A 20,279-nucleotide genomic window follows, 5' to 3' on the forward strand; every position below is an offset into this window, starting at 1 on the left:
CAACCGGCCCCCGGACAATTGTCGCAAGGCCTGAGGTCTCGCGCCGTCATCGATTCACAGTTCTACACGTCCCGAGAGATCTTTCGTATCGCGGCCGAAGCAAATCGACAGGCGAACCCGACAGTATAGCGACAGTTCTCCGGGTGACTCCGCGCAATTCTCCCCTCCGTATCGTCGCGCGGCTCGCGGGACGCCCCGATCGCCTCCCCGTTTTTTCCGGCGACAAGCGACGCGACGGAGGGCGAGAGCTCGACATTTCCGCGTGCACAACGAGTGGCGGCAGGTGCGGGGATCCCGCGTCCACCGTTCCGAACCGTGCGCGAGAACGAGACGTTCCTTTTTCTACGAGCCGATCCTACGCGCGTCGCGTCGCGTCACGCCAGAAGAGGACTTAAGAGAAGACGGAAAGAGACAGGCAGACGAGCGAGAACCGTGGAGCAAAAACGAGAACACGAGAGAGAAAAACGTGAACCGTGAACGTTTCCTCGCGCACTAGATCCTGCGTGCTCGCAGCAGAAAGACGTCGGACCGTCGAACTCGTCCGGGCGAAGCTCCCGCGCGACTCGAGGTCGAACGTCGTCGATCGTTGCTCGTCGATCGCCGATAACGGATTACGGGAGGAGAACGCAGTGTGAACGTGTGCGAGAAAGAGAGAAAGAGAGAGAGAGAGGCTGAGAGAGAGTCTTGGATGGTGAGGAGATCGAGAGAGGAGCACGAGAGTGCTGGTGAACGAGCGAATGGAACGATCGATGCGAGCGCGAGTCGAGCATGCATTCCAAAGTAAACTAGCCGCAAACAAAAAACGTTAATTAAAAAGTAAACTAGAGAACGAGTAAACAAAAAAAAAAACACGAAGCTAGTCCGCTAAAGAAGCTAGAGTACTTATGTATATTCCGCTGTCGCCAGTAGAGAACGAACGATCCGTTGTCGCAATCCGAGCGCAGACTTCAGAAAGGCGGAACGAGAACGCGCGAACCGTCGTGTTTCCGGCACGAGATTCACGACGTCCGGGCCACGGCTCTCGGTTCAGGTTTCTCACGTGGAACACGCTCGATTCTATTTGTCGGACGAACCACCTGGACGCGGTCCAACATTACCGAAAGCGATCGGACGCGATTTGTCCGGCCGCGGACGGGCCTCGATCGCTGCAGGAAGAGAGCAGCGTGCTCGTGTTCCATGGATCATCGTGACGTGGAAATAGACGATGAAATAGCCGTGTTGCGTCAGCTACGAGTAACTACGATTATCGATGTTGTACCGCAGTCCACGCAAGTTCTGCTCGACGGCGGTCTTTGTGGCAAGGAAGAAATCGAGTCGAGTCAGTTTTCACTCAGATGTTAAGATCCTCGGCTTGATAGAAGCTCCAATCAGCGGCCGTCTAAGAAATCTCGAATAAAATTAAGCTCGATCGAGGCAAGAGAGTCTCGGGCGTGTTTCGCACGATTCAGACTCGAGGGACTTGTGGCTCGGCCCGAGAAATCTCGCGACAGTGCAGAGAGCAGCTTGAGTCGACGGAGTTGTGATTAGCGTGGCACGCTCTCGTCATCCCCCCCGCTGCCGTTTCAACGCGCGATTATTATGGTCGATCGTCGTTATTACTTTTCTCTTGTACACAGGGAGACAACTGGTACCGGAAGCGTTCCAGTTGCAGTAACAGCATCCGAGAATTCTGTTTACGGAAGCCTCGTCTAATCAAAAGCGATCTTGGATCCAATTTATCGTTTAAAATAGTTACGGCTGTGAGGCGCGGAGGCGATCAAATCGATAATAACACTTGCAGATTCGACAAACGATACGGGACAACGGCTTCGAACGATCGATCGCGAGAGAAACGCGGCAGGGGGGGGATGATCGAGCGATCGCCGTTCGGAAACGCATGCGGCGCGTATTCTAATTAGGGGTGAATTCGGGGGGATGGGAAACGAAGAGAGAATTAAATAGAAGCGAGTGCGACTGCTCGTAGATCGAGCGGATCACGCTTTCAAGTGATATATTTAGATATTAAATATAAATCTATGAAAATATATAAATAAATCTATATACATGCGCGCGGTCGAGACGCTGAACGGGCAACCCACTAAATGAAACTAATCGTAAATAATTGAATCCGTTAACGTGTTTGTTGTCGTTCAGGATTTTCACTGATTTCCGGCGGGTCGAATCGTTTTAGGCGTATTCAACTAATTAACGGCGACGAGCTTCTTCGCGTGTCCGGCGCGTTTAACGCACACGCACACGCGCGCGCGCGCGCGCGCGCGAAAATCGAAATCGAGCACAGGAAACGAGGCGAGAGAACAAGCTTGTGATCGGAGTGAGCACGTGTGCTCACGCATACGTGGAAAATGTGTGCATGCACCGTGGGGTCGAGAAGGGAACGCGCCAGCCGTGAACGAACGAGAGGAGGGGTCGCGACACATCGCTCGCAATATTGCAAATAGACGACGAAGTGGGATCGTTAATTACGAGAGTAGAAAGTACTATCGATTACAAGAGTACACTTGCGTACACTCACACGAGGTAATAGAGACCGTCGCAGACATAATACACACACAGACACGCACACGTACAAACACGTGCACACGCGCCACCGTTCGCACCCACACACCGCGAACAGACAGAATGACAAGCAGAGAGGGAGAGAGAGAGACACAAACATAGGAACGATTTTTTCCGATTAAGCTATTTAGTAGGCTAATGGCAAAGTTCACGAGGAATCCGAATAGAGCAACAAAAAGAAAAGAAAGAAAAAGGAATAAAACGAGAGAAATGTCGAAGCGAGACCAGGCAAGGTGAAACTTTTCACGAGGAAAGTGGGGTGTCGCATTAGAGACACCGGACGGCGCGGCGCGACGGGCCGCCTCTGCCACTCAAGTCGGTCGGAATCCGTTTAATTAATTAATTAATTAATTACTCGAGATTAATTAATTGATCGGGATTAATTAATTAATCGAGAAACTCGTTTATATAGTGTTGAGCACTGTTTTAAGTGCTTTTCATTTTTTGGCTGTGTGAAGCTTCAACTAAAGTAATTTAAAGAACGACACACAAAAAAAAAAGAAGATAAAGAGATTAAACAATTAATAATGTAATTTATCGTATTGGCTTTTGGCATAATCACTCTCGAGAATTTTTCTGACGCAAGGGAAAAGAGATACAACTAAATAATAATATTAATAATAATGAATAATTGAGAAATAATAATAATAATTGATAATTAATAATTAATAATAATAATAATAATAATTCTGTAAGTAACTACCGTAAATCACTAGACGAAAGCCGAATAAAAATATACCTATGCGCGCAGTGAGGGGGATTCAGCAAAAATGAAACCACGATTAATAATAATGATTAATAATGGGAAATAATAATAATTATTATTATTATCATAGTAATAATATGTAATAATAATAATAATAACGATAGTAATAACTAACGTGTAATTAATTAATGAGTAATAATACCAATACTAATAATAATATTATTAATAATAATAATAGTAATAATAATAATAATCGATAAGTAATGAACGCCACGTCTCCCTCGGTACGTTATACATATTATGATTCCGCATCTCCGTTTGTACGCATTTTAAACAAAAGAAAGAAAAAACGCATTACTACAGGATTATATTTAAAGGGGATAAAGGGGAATGAAAAAAAAAAGGAACGACGAGGAAAAGGAACGTACGATGTATAAATACAGAAATAAATAAATAAATAGAAAAAAAAGAGATGAATTATTACTATACTCATAACGGTACTAGTTCAGATAAACATCCTGCCGAGTTGCCCCGGGTTACGCTAAGAGCCACCTGGCCCGCATTCAAACAAAAACAAAAAGAATAATAATGAACAAAAAAAAAAATATATTACGTTTATAAGCACTAAGAGAAGCTAAGCCGATCGCCTTACAGAGTGGGACACGATAATAAGCAACAAAAAATACAAAAAAGTATTAAAAATGCGTCGAGTTTACCGCGCGTAAAATATTATGTACAGCGAGGACACACACGCAGACATGTATAAACATACAGGCATACACATGTACACGCACACACGACATACACTTATATATATATTTAACACTTTATCTACCGCCAAGCTGGCTTGAAACAGTTCCTTGAAAATCGAACACCGCCATAGCAATTTCATTCGCGAATCGTCAAATAATCGTTAAATTCTCTCTAACTATTCGAACGATTCGCTGAAGAGTGCAACAGGCTCGTTGAAACGTTTCAAAAAGAACCTAAAACGAACATCCTTCCGGTAGCTAAAGTGTTAATTTTCCGCAGACCACAGGGAACACAGAGGAACGGCCGACACGAAAAACGTATTTACACGAGCGTGGGAGAAGGGTGGATGGAAAGACATAGAGTGATAAAGACAAACTATAAAACAAGAGAGACGAACGAGAAATAATAACGCGTAATAATCTCTATTTTTCGCCCGTGCAAAGCGATTCTATTAAACGTAAAACGTAATTGTTAAAACGAACCGGAGAAAGAAAGAACGGCTAATTTTTCTAACGTCGAGCAACAACAAAAAAAAGAAACAATCGCGACGCGTACCTTATACAGTCTCGAACGTTTGCACACGCACACGGAACAAACACACGTACACACAGAGGTGCAACAGCGACACACCGGAACCACGATTTACAGGACACAAACACACCGAAAGCTGCGGATGAGAGAGAGAGTTTGAACCGTGTCTTTTTCTTTCATTTCTCGTCCCGTGGGACGACTAAACGCGAGAGTTTTGTAAGCACACTATTTCTATATTCAAAGCGTTTTTTGTAAAAGTGTCGCGCTGCGACCGCGGATGGATCAAAATGCACACAGTGACACGAAATAACCGACACACGTGATCGCGATCGGACCCGGTGATCCTCGCGCGAGAGGATCTCGCCGCCCGCGCGACCGAGAACAAGCATCGTAGCTTCGCCAAAGAAACTAAAAAAACGAAAAGAAGAAAACGACAAAAAAAAGAACAATGAGAAGCAGAAGAAGAGGAAGAAGAAGAGGAAGAGGAAAAGAGAGAGAGAGAGAAAGAAAAGAGAAATTTCGTCGCTTCTCCTTGCATTTACATTTCCCGCCGTTTGTATTTCCCGCGCAAGACCCTTTCGTCGTTTCCGCGCCGATTCGCTCGTAACGAGCTGTCGTTCGACTGCCACTTTTTACGATTTAACGGAGGATTAAGAGAGAAAGAGAAAGACGGGGATAAACCGCGCGACGACCATCGAATCGATCGAGATCGATCCCTCCTCGTACGAGGTTCGAGGACGCAAAATTTTCTTCTCCTGGCACCGCCGAGAGGCTGCCAGGCCTTGCGATCGAAATCGCAACGAATTCGACGATTGTATATCAACGAAATCCGATGATCCATCGGCGACACGTGGCTGGCACGAGACGGTGACATTCGGTTCGAAGGTCGTCCCGTGAACTTCGTTCAGGCGATTGTTCGAAAGCCGACGACTGAGTACGCTTGTTCGCGCGAGATCGCCGGCCGATCGCGAGTCGAAGCTTGAAATTTTTCCTTTAGCTGCTTCTGAAGAGGAGGGACGAACCACGGAGAGGGACGTTGTAATTAGCGAGGATTTCGGGAGTGACGGGTGTGAGAGAGGCGCGCGATTACGCGAGGACGACCGGGAGACTTTAACGTGGGAGCAGGAGAGTCACGGGGATCGATGATCTAGGGAATATGGCGCGCCTCCCGTCGTTCGGACCGTGGAAATTCAACGAAATCTCCCGGGATCTGTACGGTAAACACGATGCAGCAGCCTCCGGTTGAGCCGATCCTCGATTATCCGACGTAATTAAAATTTGTAAATAGAGAAACGCGGGGACGAAGGGCGAAAACGAGCCCAAGCCGAAGGAATTCTTCGGATTCTCTTCGATATCCGTCTCGCGTTTTCGATCCTACGAAACGCTGTCGCGATCGTCGAAGCCCGGTCAACTTCGAATTCGATTAAATGGTAGTTCCGTAAAAACGGAGAACAAATTGTTAACAACATATCCGTTCTTGCGTTCTTCTTCGATATATTGCTTCAATTGTACAGTTTAATCGCGACACGCGGCAAGGTTGACACAGAGCAACGAGACACGCGCCCGTTTCACCGAATTATCGAAACGGTCGACGCGAGTAGAGCTGCTCGCGACGAAACGATCCGCGATCGAGATCGACGGCGGAACGCGGCGATCAACCCGGGACCGCCGCGCCGGCGAACGGTTCAACGAAGAGAATCTCTCTCTCGCAACGCGATCCGCGAACTACGAACCGTCGCGTTCCCTTTGTCCAACGTTCGCGACACGATCGGGATTTTTTGGGAAGTTGAGGTACGTCCGAACGACGGAAGCGCCGGCATATTATGTATATATCGAAGGGCGCGGAAGTCGAAGTTCCGTTCGCAAGCCGGGTACCAAGGCACTCAGGGCAACGATTAATATCGATCAACTTATTTGTACGTGAGGATATCTAGGCTATTTACGTTATATGTCCACCATTTGTCGGAAGAGGAGATACAATGGAGAACAAAAATAAGAAAACGATAAAATAAAACGATGCATTTGTAGGCATTAAAAACAAAGTAAATAAAACGGGGCGGCACGCGTCGCCTTCTCGAAGCGCGAGATATAACATTTTGAATAACAAAACAACAAAAAAAAGTATATTATATATACATACACATACATTATATAGCGATTACGGAGTACATAGGCGACGAGGAAACGCTTGTCCGCCGCCGGTGGCCGATCCGCTCGAGCACGGTTACGCGCGCTCGTCCCTCGGAATTGTCGGGAAGACGATAAAACAAATACGTTCACGGCCGGATTGTGGCCCAGTTCTTGCCACGTTCTTCGAGCGTTTCTCACGCGAGGTTCGAGGATATTTTTTCCACCGACAAACTCGATCGTTTCCCGATGCCGGGCGATCGTCGAGAGGATATCGCGATCCTCGGCGCGGTGGATCGTGACCGTGACCGTGATCGAGCCGGGCCCGCCGGCTACGCAAGCTTCCGACGCAGTAGAATGGGAGCCCGTTTGTCACTGAAAGTAACGAAGAAAAAAAAGCAGAAAAAAATAGAAGAGATCAGAAAATAATTGGGTTTTCTCGGGAGAGCGTAGAACGAAGGACGATGGAGGACAAGACAGGCGACGCGAACGAGGGTGTGACGGGACCCCGTGGGTAATTTTTCGGGACAAGAGAGAAAGCAAGAGAGAAAGATAGTGGACGCAAGACGCTTTGATAAAGACACCAAACTTCATCGAAAATCCGAGGTACACAGCCGTGTGTGACACACCGAGAGACGTGAATCGTTTATCAGACGTTGCTCAAAGAAAGAAAGAAAGAAACGGACGGGAGATTCAAGCACGAGTGATAAGACAGGCGTCGATTAACCGAATGGAGAGAACGGGAAGGTCGAACTAGAAGAAAAACGGCGAAGGATTAGAGAGGTGCGAGTGGGGGTACGTGCCCCTCGGAGTCGAATGACCACGGAATTTCACTATCCACTTAAAACGATCCATCAGTCGATTAACGAGATGAACGAAGGACGGAGGAAACTGATTACTACTTATCGATTAGCTGTAAAACATTATTAAGGACAGTCATGTAGTACTCATATAGTCTATTTGTTAATGTTTCAGATATTTTATTAAATGTTGATATAATGTACTACGACATTCCTTGTTTGTGCCGGAATCCCCGCAATCTAGTCTTTAAACGAGAGAAGCTAAGAGGACCGGAGAGAGAGAGCGAGAGCGAGAGAGAGAGAGAACGAGAGGGAGGGAGAGAAAGGAAGCGAGAGAAAGAGAGAGATTGAGAGATTGATAGAGAGAGTGGGCCAAAAGGCGAGGACGGGACGAAAGACGGGAGAAGAGGAGAAGGAAGCGAAGAAGCTGTAGTGCTGCAACCCGTGTCAAGCTGATGATGCACTTAGAGAAACGTTGCTCGAACGTGAGAAACGAGAGAGAAGAGATGATATCGGATCAGTCGTCGGCGAAATCGTTCCGAAACCGTTCGGAAACCGAGAGCGAGCCAGAAAAGCAAGAGACGGTCGCGAGAGAGAGAGAGATAACTACGGTATATAGGCGTACGCATAATTAATATTATTTATATATCTCAATAGTTCCCTACAAGATGCCTTCGTACAATCGAGTCGGCAGTTCGCGCATATATACACACGAGACGCAGAAATCGCGCCGATTTACGATAGAGGAGACAAGAGAAAACAGTGTGAGAGAAAGAATGCGCGCGCGCGAAAGAGACCGAGCGAGCGAGCGAGAGAGAAAGAAAGTATGCGTGTGCGTGTGTATGGGAGAGAAAGAGCGAGAATGAGAGTGAAAATGGAGGGAGGGAGGCAAGACGGATATGAGAGGGTTCGAAACGGGAAGGGGCGCGACACGCAGTAATGTCTCCCTAACTGTCCACAAATTTGTTCAATTTCGGAGGAGGAGATACGATTATTCGAGCCTCGTTGCTCGTTTTTTTACAGTCGTCGACAACTCGTAACTATGAAAACGACCCCGCAAGGCACGAATAATCGCATCTCCTCTTCCCACATTGTCCATTCTCGTGCACGATCTGAGCGTCGGTTAGGGAGACGTGTACTGCATTTTGTTACGAAAACATGTGTACATTAGCCGCACAACTCCCATGTCCATGGGAACAAGCACTTTCGCGTATTATCGCTAATTATCTATCGAATTTGCCCGGAAACGATCGCCGTTCATCCGGACATCGAATTTACCGGCGAAAATTTCGGGGGCGATTTGTTGTTGTTGATCCGTTGCTTTTGCAATTTCGTCAAATTGACAACCGGACTCCGGGAAAAAACCGAGGACACACGCGCGCGGAACGGAGAAAAGCGGAAAGACGTTTCTCGATCGTACGGATCGGTTTTCATCGATCGAGTCATCGAATGGATCATTCGTTCTGGTACACCAGTTTTTTATTTGTCAATCGAACGAACGTCAATTATACTTTAACGTTGCGACTTCGGCGCGATCGAACGCCAGAGAATCGGTCTCGCGGAGAGATGTCCAGAACCGCGGCGGTCTTTGCACGCCTTACTCGATACGCGTTGGTATATCGCTAATTAAGATCGTCGCGGGCTCTCGATCGAACGAAGAATGTCGGACGAGACGCGGGCGAGCTCACGTTTTCGCGGACGGGGGCCGCGCGCGGGGTGGTTCGAAGACGTAGAAAAGGCGCCAGGGAGCAATCGGGTGGCACGGGACTGGTGACCGAGGTGCAGGTTCCGTTGCAGCAAAACAAAAAAAACGAGATTCTCGCGATGTACATCGATAACGCCACGCGGCAGCGCTCACGAATAACTTTGTAACGTTTTATAAATAAATTGGCATATCGACATTATCAATCGGGAGAAACGAACAGGGAAAAATGGGGAGAGAGTGAGAGAGAGAGAGAGGGAGAGACAGGTAGCTTCCCTCCGGATGCGAAAAAGGGAAATGGAACGGGCGAAAGTGGGACGAAGAGCGAGCGAGAGGGAGAGAGCGAAAGGGTGACAGAAAGAGAGAGAGAGAGAGGGAGAGAGAGGAAGAGAGAAAGAGAGAGAGAGGAAGAATGGGAGAGAGTGAAAGTGAATCGAGGGGGTAAGAGAGAGAAGCGCGTAAAATAATTATTCTCACTTCTTCATCGATGAACGCTCTGCTGGTTTGGAGCTGTAGTCATATCGTTAGTGTATAAGTCTGTATGTGACGATGTTAATTATTGTAATATAATGAAAAAAGAGAGCAAGATGAAAAAAGCCACACATGTACACACACGCGAGAGACATACCATACGTACATACGGACACAGAGAGAGAGAGAGAGAGAGAGAGAGAGAGAGAGAGAGAGAGAGAGAGAGAGAGAGTGCGAGAGCGAGAACGAGAGCGAGAGCGAGAACGAGAGCGAGAGAGAACGAGAGCGAGAGAGAACGAGAGCGAGAGAGAACGAGAGCGAGAGAGCGAGAGAGAGAGAGAGAGAATGACACGATATTGCACACTAACACAGGAACACAGGCATACCGAAAATGAAAAACCAAACCATTAATTACTATACGTAGAAGCAACTCGAAAGGGACGAACAAAGAAACGAACAAACATACAAAAATGTAAGTTTCCAGAAAGGGAATAAAAACCGAAGGGTATTTAAACGGAGAACGGAGAAAACCGTGTAACGACGCCTGTTCGTCTGGTTAATAACTGGGCGTGCTTCGAAACAAAAAATAGATTTTTTATAAGCCGACAAGAGAAGGATACGTTTCCGACCTTTTTCAGTGGAATATTCTCATACTCGAGACTTGACTCTCTCCGTTTGTGTTTTTCGCAACGTGGACCGCTTTTACTTGAGAAAACGAGAGAGTGTGAACGAGAATGGGACGAGCGAGAGGGTGAGGGAGAGAATGCGAGAGAGAGAGAGAGAGAGTGATGGGGAAAGCGTGCGTAGCGAGTGTGAGAAACAGGAGAGAACGAGGTAGAGAGACTGACGCAAGGGTTGAAGTTCGAAAGCTTGAGGAAGCGTGAAAGAAGCCGAGCGAAAGAATCGAGAGAGAATGAGCTCGAGAACAAGAGAGGGAGAGATTGAGTGTGATCGAGAGAGTGAGAGAGAGAGAGAGTGTGTGAGAGAGAGAGAAAGAGAGAACGAAGAAGCAATCGCACCTCAACCGAATTTAAAAACCTATAATTTCCTCTCACACCTCTGCGCAGTGTTTTGGGCCTTTCCGTCCAATACGCGATGTACCACTGTCATTATTTATTTAATTTTTGCAATCTACGTACAATAAAATTGTTGTTGCTGAAACGATAAGTGTAAATGTGTATACTGTACATTCAACCTTCGTTTAAAAACAAGAGATGATAAGAGAAATAAAAAAAAATGAGAGAGAGAGAGAGAGAGAGAGAAAGAGAGATAAGAGAGAAAAAATGATAAACAAATGAGAAGAAGTGAAGAAATCATTATTAAGGTCTCACTGGACCAGGATTCCTGCCGTCCTGGCGTGTGTTGTAATTGTACATGTACATATACATGCGTATTTTTTAATATCAGACGATAATTTACTCGATAATTAGGATCGCTTATTAGAGTATATATGTATGTATACACCGCATACATACGTACGTACATGAACATAGTATATATGTACACATATGCATTACATATACGCGTGTATGTATATTTATACATATATGTACACATATATATATATATACATACGAACAAAAAATACAAAAATGAGAGCGGCATTCCCGACGCCGATGTCTGCGATGAACGATCTCCGAAAGGAATAAAGCACTTTCACGTAGCATCGTCTTTCTATCGTAGTTTCACCCATCTTCTTCTTCTTCTCCTTCTTCCCTTTCCCTTGCCTTCCCTTTGTGTTCTTAATTTCATTTTTCTGTTCTGTAATTTTAATACGAATTTTCTATCTTATAAATATTACTAAGGTTTTCTTTTGTTATTTTTACTAAATTCACAAATAAGTGCAAGTTTACTTATTCCTATTTATTATTATTAAGGATTAAACGAAATAGCGTCAATTCTTGAATATAATATAATTGTAATTTATTCTTTAGTATTTAAATTTATATTAATAAAAGAGTAGTTCTTAATTATTTGTTTCAATTTATGAGAACATTCGGAAAACTAACAAGCCCGATTTTTACCACTTTGGGCAAGATAACGTTTGAATTTGGCGCCGCTTCCTAAAATCTAAATTTACCGCCGTCACGGATAGTAGCAAAACGGTGAAACTGTTCGCCAAATTATCCACGGATAATAATTCTAGAGATTTAGCCGAAATCTACCGTCGGTAATTTCTTTTGCCGAAAACTACCATCGGTAATTTCTTCTGCCGAAAACTACCGTCGGTAATTTCTTCTGCCGAAAACTACCGTCGGTAATATTTTAGCCGAAATCTACCGTCGATATAACAGTTTCCGTATTTTACCACTACCCGTAATAGCGCTAAATGTCGATTCCATTGGGTTTTAGACTAACGTCGCCATCCGTGACGGAATATCGAACCCTCAGAATTATCATCTCTGGATAATTTCGACGAAAAGTTTCACCGTTACGCTACTACAAAGAACGGCGCTAGCTCGAAATCTTAAAGATAGCGCGAAATTCAAATTTTCCGCTATAATAAATTTCGATTAATAACAAAGATCCGGTAACTTCCAAACGCAAAACAGCTCTTACCATAATTTAAATACAATCAACTAGAGAATAAATAATATCAATTCTTCGAGTCGCGATACCGCTACCGCCAGGTGACAGCAGCTGTGCTAAAAAATCTCCCGGACGACGGCAAACGACTCTGTCGACTGCTAACAATGTCGCAATTTTATTTTCGCAACTCGGCTATCTTATTTATCCCACACTAAAATTCTAAAATTCTCGTTTACACCGAATAAAACGCGAACACCTTACGCACGGCAAAACGGTGTTCTTCGTAAACAAAAATTTGTAACACGACTCGGCTGTTTACTCGCTGCCGCGCTGCCACGTCGCAGCGAAGGGTATCAAAGTAAATTCGATCATATGGACGCAATGACGTCACATCCGTTTATTTAGGACGAGTGTACGCCGCGGCGAACTCCGAGTCACACCATAGAACCCATCCACGAGAGTGTCCATGCGTTCAAGATTCGAAACCGTTTCCGCAGTATCCCCCGTTATACCGGACAAACTTTTTTATAATACTCGAAGTTTCGTAACAGACTGGCTATTAGTACAGTTTCCGCTGAGGAAGTCGCGCGCACGGTTAATTACTCGATGTCCTCGTAAAATTTTTAACCGGCGACGGACTTCGCGGAAGCATTCGTCGCGGATCATTATGCGGAATCTAACGGGATACCATTATTGTGGAAACTCGGAAATTAGATGGCCGCCACCACGGCGAACAGAATTTTCCGATAAGATAGTCGCGCGCGCCGGTGCTCGCGCGCGCGCGCGCTCGCGTTACATCATCGTAATCGCGGCACGACTGCGAATCGACGAGGCTCGTAATGCACGCACGGGGCCCCGGTTATAGACTTTGCACTTTGTGTGCAACAATTGCCGCGTTTTATCGCCTCGACGGCGTTTTTTATCCGGCTCTATCTGCGCCAATAATCAGCGCCGACATCAGAGAATGCCAACATCGACTTCGCGGACGCGAACGCGAACGCGAAGAGAGAACGGTGACAAATAAACATTTTCAAAACGGCGATCGCGAGTGCGCGTCGCGCCCTACGGCCGCCTCCATTACGGTGACGTATTAACCTCGTTCGCGTAGTTACGTTAATGCACCGGCGTTCTCGCGGATATACCCGTGTATCGACTACCCTTGGCAAACAGCACTCGATCGAACCGACTAATCGGCCGGTGGAAAAATTGTTCAAGTGCAGGCCGACGCTTTCAACCCTCGTCGTCCCTTATTACGACGATCTCGGACTTTGCTCGATTCTTCTGAAACAATAATTACAGGCTTTAGGTTAATTACTCGAGTCTCATGCATCGACCGCTTTTCCGCCTTTGCCGCAGTTCCAGCTGCGAAAAGGAATCTTTTGCTTCCGCGTTCGTTTCCGCCGAGTTTGCAGTTTTATTGTTTTTTATTTCCAAGCGCTGAGCTTCCTCGTTGCGTTCCAAGAGAATCGTTACAGTTATTCTTTTTTTAAAGTCTTTTATTATTTTAAAGTCGATCGCATCTTTGGCAGTCTTCATCTTCAGAGTTTGCGTCCCCGCAACGAAATTTGATTTTAACTCAACGACGCCTCGTGTCGTCGACGACGCCTTCTTTAGCGCTTCCGACGGGTTTTGCGTAGCTTCTTCGGTCCGTTTTTTCCAAAGCGGAAACCTAAGATGCGTGGAATGGAAATTGGCAACTGCACGATATTTGTTTTCGCGAAGCGCCCCGAGATACAGTAATGTCTCCCTAATTGACGCTCGGATTGTCCAGAGAAGTGGGCAATTCGGGAAGAGGAGATGCGATTATTCGAGCCTTGCAGCTCGTTTTTAAGTAATGTCTCCCTAATTGTCGCTTCGATTATCCACAGAAATGGACAATTTGGGAAGAGGAGATACGATCATTCGAGCCTTACAGCTCGTTTTTAAGTAATGTCTCCCTAATTGACGCTCGGATTGTCCATAGAAATGGGCAATTCGGGAAGAGGAGATACGATTATTCGAGTCTTGCAGCTCGTTTTTAAGTAATGTCTCCCTAATTGACGATCGGATTATCCACAGAAGTGGACAATTCGGGAATAGGAGATACGATCATTCGAGCCTAGTAGCTCGTTTTAAAGTAATGTCTCCCTAATTGACGCTCGGATTGTCCACAGAAATGGGCAATTCGGGAAGGGGAGATACGAATATCCGAGCATTGCAGCTCGTTTTTAAGTAATGTCTCCCTAATTGTCGCTTCGATTATCCACAGAAATGGACAATTCGGGAAGAGGAGATACGATCATTCGAGCCTAGTAGCTCGTTTTTAAGTAATGTCTCCCTAATTGTCGCTTCGATTATCCACAGAAATGGGCAATTCGGGAAGAGCAGATACGATTATTCGAGCCTTGCAGCTCGTTTTTAAGTAATGTCTCCCTAATTGACGCTCGGATTGTCCAGAGAAGTGGGCAATTCGGGAAGAGGAGATACGATTATTCGAGCTTTGCAGCTCGTTTTTAACCTTTTAGGCACGACGCGACACTATAGTGGCTTTCGCGGATGTCATCTCTCTGAACGATGCACCACTATAGTGGCTTACTCTAGTAGCTCACTCGGTCATCGTTTGTATCAAATAATCGTCTTCATATGCATTGTTTCACACTTCTTTTGTCTTCACATCGATTTACAATATACAGACTTATCTTAACAATATAACTGTTAACAATATAACTGTACCTTAACAATATATAGACAAAATATACAGACACTCTGTACAGTACATATCAGACTTTGCCGTCCAGAGAAATAGCCAATTGACAATTCGGAAAGAGGAGATACGATTATTCGAGCCTTGCGGTTTATTTTTATAGTTATAAATTGTCCACAATTATCAAAACGAGCCGCGAGGCTCGAATAATCGTATCTCCTCGTCCCAAATTATCGAATTTAGTGGACAATCTGAGCGTCAGTAAGGGAGACATTACTATATCTGTATGATCTTGCACCGATCCGGTGGATCCTGGACTCAAATACCAGGAAGATCACAGATTTTAACTATTTGGAAGGACTGAAATAAATGATAAGACCTTTTCAAGAGTTCGATCTTCTCGCTATTTGATAGCTTTTAAACGTCGAACAGTTGATGGATTCTACGTGCGAATTACAGTAATGTCTCTCTAATTGATAGCCATTGATTGACCACAAAAATGAACAATTCGCGAAGAGGAGATACGATTATCCGAGCCTCCCAGCTCGTTTTTAAATAATGTCTCCCTAATTGACGCTCGGATTGTCCACAGAAATGGACAATACTGGAAGAGGAGATACGATTATTCGAGCCTCCCAGCTCGTTCTTATAATTGTCGAAAATCGGAGACTATAAAAATGAAATTCGCAAGGTCCCTCTTCCCAAATTGTCCATTTTTGTGGACGATCTGTGCGTCAGTTAGGGAGACATTGCTGTACAGTAATGTCTCTCTAATTGACACCCATTGATTGACCACAAAAATGGACAATTCGGGAAGAGAAGATACGATTATCCGAGCCTCCCAGCTCGTTTTTAAATAATGTCTCCCTAATTGACGCTCGGATTGTCCACAGAAATGGACAATACTGGAAGAGGAGATACGATTATTCGAGCCTCCCAGCTCGTTCTTATAATTGTCGAAAATCGGTGACTATAAAAATGAAATTCGCAAGGTCCCTCTTCCCAAATTGTCCATTTTTGTGGACGATCCGAGCGTCAGTTAGAGAGACATTACTGTAATCGGCTTCTAATCGATTTCAGGCGTGCAAAGGCGACAACCGACGAACCGTCGCCGCCTGCTCGCCGGGCAAACAGGTGGAGCGGGGCCTCGATTTATTATACTCGTGCAATATCGAATCTTCGCAATAAAGGAGCCTGCTCTGGCCGAGGAGGCGCGCGAGGTTTTTACGCAAGCGGCTCGTCGCGTGTTGGTGCGCTTTGCACGGATGCAGCCCGCGCGCATCGAGCATCCTATACGCGCGTTCTTTATTCGGAACGCGTGACCACGTGGAACGTGAGCACGCATACGACACCGCTGAATATTGGACGAAAGTCAAATCCATCTTGCATTATTTTAGCGTCCGCGGCGAACGTCGAGGCGGCGCGGTGTATTACAGAAATACGCGTCCGCGTCCGCGCCCGCGCCCGCGCCCGCGCGCGCGTTTTCTGCCTGCATTTTAATTACGCTGACGTAAGCACGCTCGGATATATGCGCGCAGTTTTCCACGGCCGAGCCGGCCTTTTTATCCTCTCGACGGTTTCTACTGCGATCGGCGTCTCCTTTCCGGAACGGATTTTCGATCGGATCGGAAGGGAGACTCGCAGACCGTACACAGTCGCAAATTTTTAATGCGTCGGGATCAATCCTTTGCGCTCGAGTGGCGGCTCTGTGGCGTCACTAAACGCTGTTAGGATAGCAAAGCTATATATAACGTTTGTTTATATGTTTGAGAAACTGTTAAAAGTGCAACCGTTGAACGAGTCGCAAGACTCGATTCTCTGTGTACGAAACGCACTAATTAAGTGAGTTGGAGTCGTAGCGGTGTTAGTCACATTGTTAGTCCTCGTTGTGAGAAGCAAGATGTGTTTACGATAACGTGTGTATTAGTTACTGGCCGAAATGTTTACACAACCGTCGGGAAGATCGCATCGAAAGCAACTCCGCCTCGGACTCGAAAACTATACTAAATCGCTTGTACTGAGGTTTCTTTCGCAACTGCATCGATTAGCATTTCTTCGTTTTGAATCATTTCCTTGATAGAACGAGACAATTTTTGTTTTTCTAAGTATTTAATAAAATTTAATAAAACAAAATAAAATTTAATAGAATAAAATATAATTTAATAAAATTTTGTTGAAGATTTTGTTTCTCATGTTTACTTGGAATTTTAATAACGGTAGAATCAAATTTTATCTCGATTGTTATTTCGAGGAAACGAATAACATTCGCATGTAATAGATCACGTGTGAAATCTTCACGGCGAGTCCGACTCGTTGTTATGGCGGTAGGGATTAAATCGGCGCGTGTCGTTATCTAAAATTATTACACAATATCGTGCCTAATGCTATTTCTAAGAGAACGCGTTCTTTCATCATTTATAACGATTAAACCGGAGAATTTTACAGCATCGATTATTCTTATCGTGAATTCTTTCGATCTTTCTGCCGTCGCGTAAGCTTAACTATAGTGGTCACGGGGTTAAAGGGTAACTTCGATTCTGTCTTTAAAGGTCCAGAAGTTTTCTCTGCACACCTTGTGTAGCGAAACGCCTAACGATGTGTGTACAATGGCTTCTACGCTACGTGCTAGCAAAACATTACTCGTTTCAAGAATGTGGGTATAACGCGAACGTTTCTTTTGCACTATACCGCTTTCCACGAGGACGAATGCTCGTGGACGCTGGAATTTTCATTGTCGAATGTAAGGATTCAGCTTCGTTTTGCAATTTGAATAGTAATCTTGAAGTTAGTTAGGTGAAACGGATACGTGTGAGACGAATATAAACGCCAGAATAGCTTCTGTTCATCAAAATGATATATATATAATTTATATTATAATATTAATATATAATATTATATTATAATATGAATATTAATATTATTATTATATATAATATTATGTTACAATATTAATATTAATATTATTATTATATATAATATTATGTTATACTATTAATATTAATATTATTATATATAAAATTATGTTATAATATTAATATTAATATTAATATTATTATTATATATAATATTATGTTATACTATTAATATTAATATTATTATATATAATATTATGTTATAATATGAATATTAATATTATTATTATATATAATATTATGTTATAATATTAATATTAATATTATTATATATAATATTATGTTATAATATGAATATTAATATTATTATTATATATAATATTGTGTTATAATATTAATATTAATATTATTATTATAACATAATATTATATATAATAATATTAATATTAATATTAATTATAGCTCAGGGGTGACGAAACTTTAGATCGCTACGGGCGACCTGCTTTTTAAAATTATAGGCGACGATCTACCAACATCGTACGCGTTAAGTGATCACAAGATTAAATTTAAATACACATAGATAATATCAGACAGGCGGACGACTAGGAATACTAGAAATAACTATAACTAGGAATAACTAATAATATTAAAAATAATTTCTGCCCAATTCGCGCTCAATTCGCTCTCAAAAATGGACAATTTGGGAGAAGGAGACACGATTATTCGAGCCTTGCGGCTCGCTTTAATAGTTACCGATTGTCAACAACTATAAAAGCGAGCCGCATAATCGTATCCACTCTCCCCAAATTGTCCATTCTTGCGCGACACCCGAGCGCGAATTATAGGAAAAATTACTGCAATTACGCGGTCGACGCACATTGCACCCTTCCCCCACCCTGATATATAACCTATAAAACTCTGAATGAAATAGCGACCTTAAATATACGACCGCCACTGTACGTTGAGATCACGAAGCAAATCTCGAATGACAACTGTCTTATGTCAATCTGTATTCGTGGATAATCCCGCGGAGGAATTCTTAGTCGCACTAGCTCCCAAATCGAACGCATCGAAACGAAGCGTTTCGACCGAAAACCCGATCAACCGCGTTCGCGAGACACTCGAGCCCGACACTGATCGGTGTACCTCGCGAATGAGGAAAGAAGTCCCGATGACTTCCTCCCACTCTGTCGCCGTTTAATTATTCCAGCCGGTCAGGATAATCTGCGTGGAAGATCTCCAACGAATTCTTCCCGGCGAGCGTCCTGTTCATCAAACGTCCGCGACGCGTTCCGGGTCCCCGCGGCCGGGGCGATTCGCGCGGCCCTCGCGCTCGCAATTGCGATCGCCGCGGCCAATTACGTTTACGATTACCGGCGCGGCGATAACGTTTTTGTTTACTCGCGATTGTATAACGCGTAATCGCGGGGCAATTACGCGTCGAGTGCCGCCACGCCGCGAGCAAGCGCTGATTACTCGCCTCGGCCCGCCGCGATACGGAGAGCCGTGTAATTGCGCTCGCGTTTTTTCCACGGCCCGACCCGGCCCGACCCGGCCCGGCAGTTTCAACGATTCCAGTCGTTAGCCCGTTGAGTGGATTGCTTTCGTTGTATCGACAACGCGTGCCGCTTACCGAATCGATGCGCGAGAGCCGCGGGGGAGAAGGAGAGGGGGCGAACCAAAGGGGAAAAATTCTCTCGCCGCGTTTTCTTTCGCGGGGGGGAAGGGCCCTGAGATCGATGAGGATCGCTCCTCGACCAAAGCGCGCGCGGCTCGAACGAGCATGAAATTAATCCACGTTCCAGGCTTAATTTAACAGCGGCCCGAGCTTTCCGGAGATTGCTTTAATCCTCTCAGATATGGCTCCGGGATGGAACTCGTTCGCGATTTATTCCCCGCTGCCCGGAATGCGCGAAAATATTGAAAATCAAGTGCCTCGGAGTGCACGGTCCTCTCCGCTCTCACGGTTAATTCTATTAATTATTTCTCTGTTACGGGAGATACATACTTCGGGACGTTGGGATTTTTGTTCCCGGGCACAGCTCGTATTTAATATACGACGAATTATAAAGGCATGCACACTCGTCGGAACGGTGCGAGTTTGAACGGTGAACTCGGTGCGGAGTTAATTAATGGGAAATTTTCGTGCGCGCGTTCCGGTAGTCGGGCGATCGCAGCGTTCGCCCGACCGCAAACCTAATGGAGAAATAAAGGGAACAGATTGTTTTCGGGAACGATAGCATTCGGCCGAACTTAACCCTTTCGCTACGGCGGGCCTCGCCGCGGAGTCCCTCGCATAGAACGGAGCACCCTGCCGAAAGCAGGAACATTAAGCGCGCGCAGTCTTCAGCATTCGGGGCCAAGAGTCTTTTGCTTCAAAAACGTTGGATTAATATGACCAGATTTATTACAATTGATCGTAGTTTTTGGTGGATGATAGCGTCTGCGAACAGAGGAAAGCGAGGCGATAGCCCTTGTTTTAACTTTTGGCTCCATTGTTGTGACCGGTGACTACAGCCACCCGTCGTGTATAGGTGGCATCTTGTGGCCGGCGACTATAGTCACCCAT

At 45.0% G+C, this 20,279-nt stretch overlaps 1 protein-coding gene and 1 long non-coding RNA gene across 13 annotated transcripts in view; one reads left to right on the forward strand and one right to left on the reverse strand.

Annotated features, from left to right (window-relative positions):
• shaker (potassium voltage-gated channel protein Shaker) overlaps positions 1-11,309 on the forward strand; it is a 489,510-nt gene extending 478,201 nt beyond the window's left edge. For all 12 annotated transcript variants that reach the window (XM_033473847.2, XM_033473868.2, XM_033473800.2 and 9 more), the window contains one exon: positions 1-11,309. This exon is cut by the window's left edge and continues 6,469 nt beyond it. The gene's annotated coding sequence lies outside the window, so the exon portion shown is untranslated.
• Positions 11,310-13,580: 2,271 nt separating this feature from the next.
• On the reverse strand, positions 13,581-19,634 carry LOC143259561 (uncharacterized). Its single transcript, XR_013033567.1, has 2 exons — positions 18,646-19,634; positions 13,581-13,844 (listed from the first exon to the last, which is right to left on the reverse strand). It is a non-coding gene; the product is annotated as an uncharacterized LOC143259561 (long non-coding RNA).
• Between the last annotated feature and the right edge of the window lie 645 nt (positions 19,635-20,279).

This window comes from Megalopta genalis, chromosome 1 (genome assembly GCF_051020955.1).
Source record: "Megalopta genalis isolate 19385.01 chromosome 1, iyMegGena1_principal, whole genome shotgun sequence".
Lineage (NCBI taxonomy): Eukaryota > Metazoa > Arthropoda > Insecta > Hymenoptera > Halictidae > Megalopta > Megalopta genalis.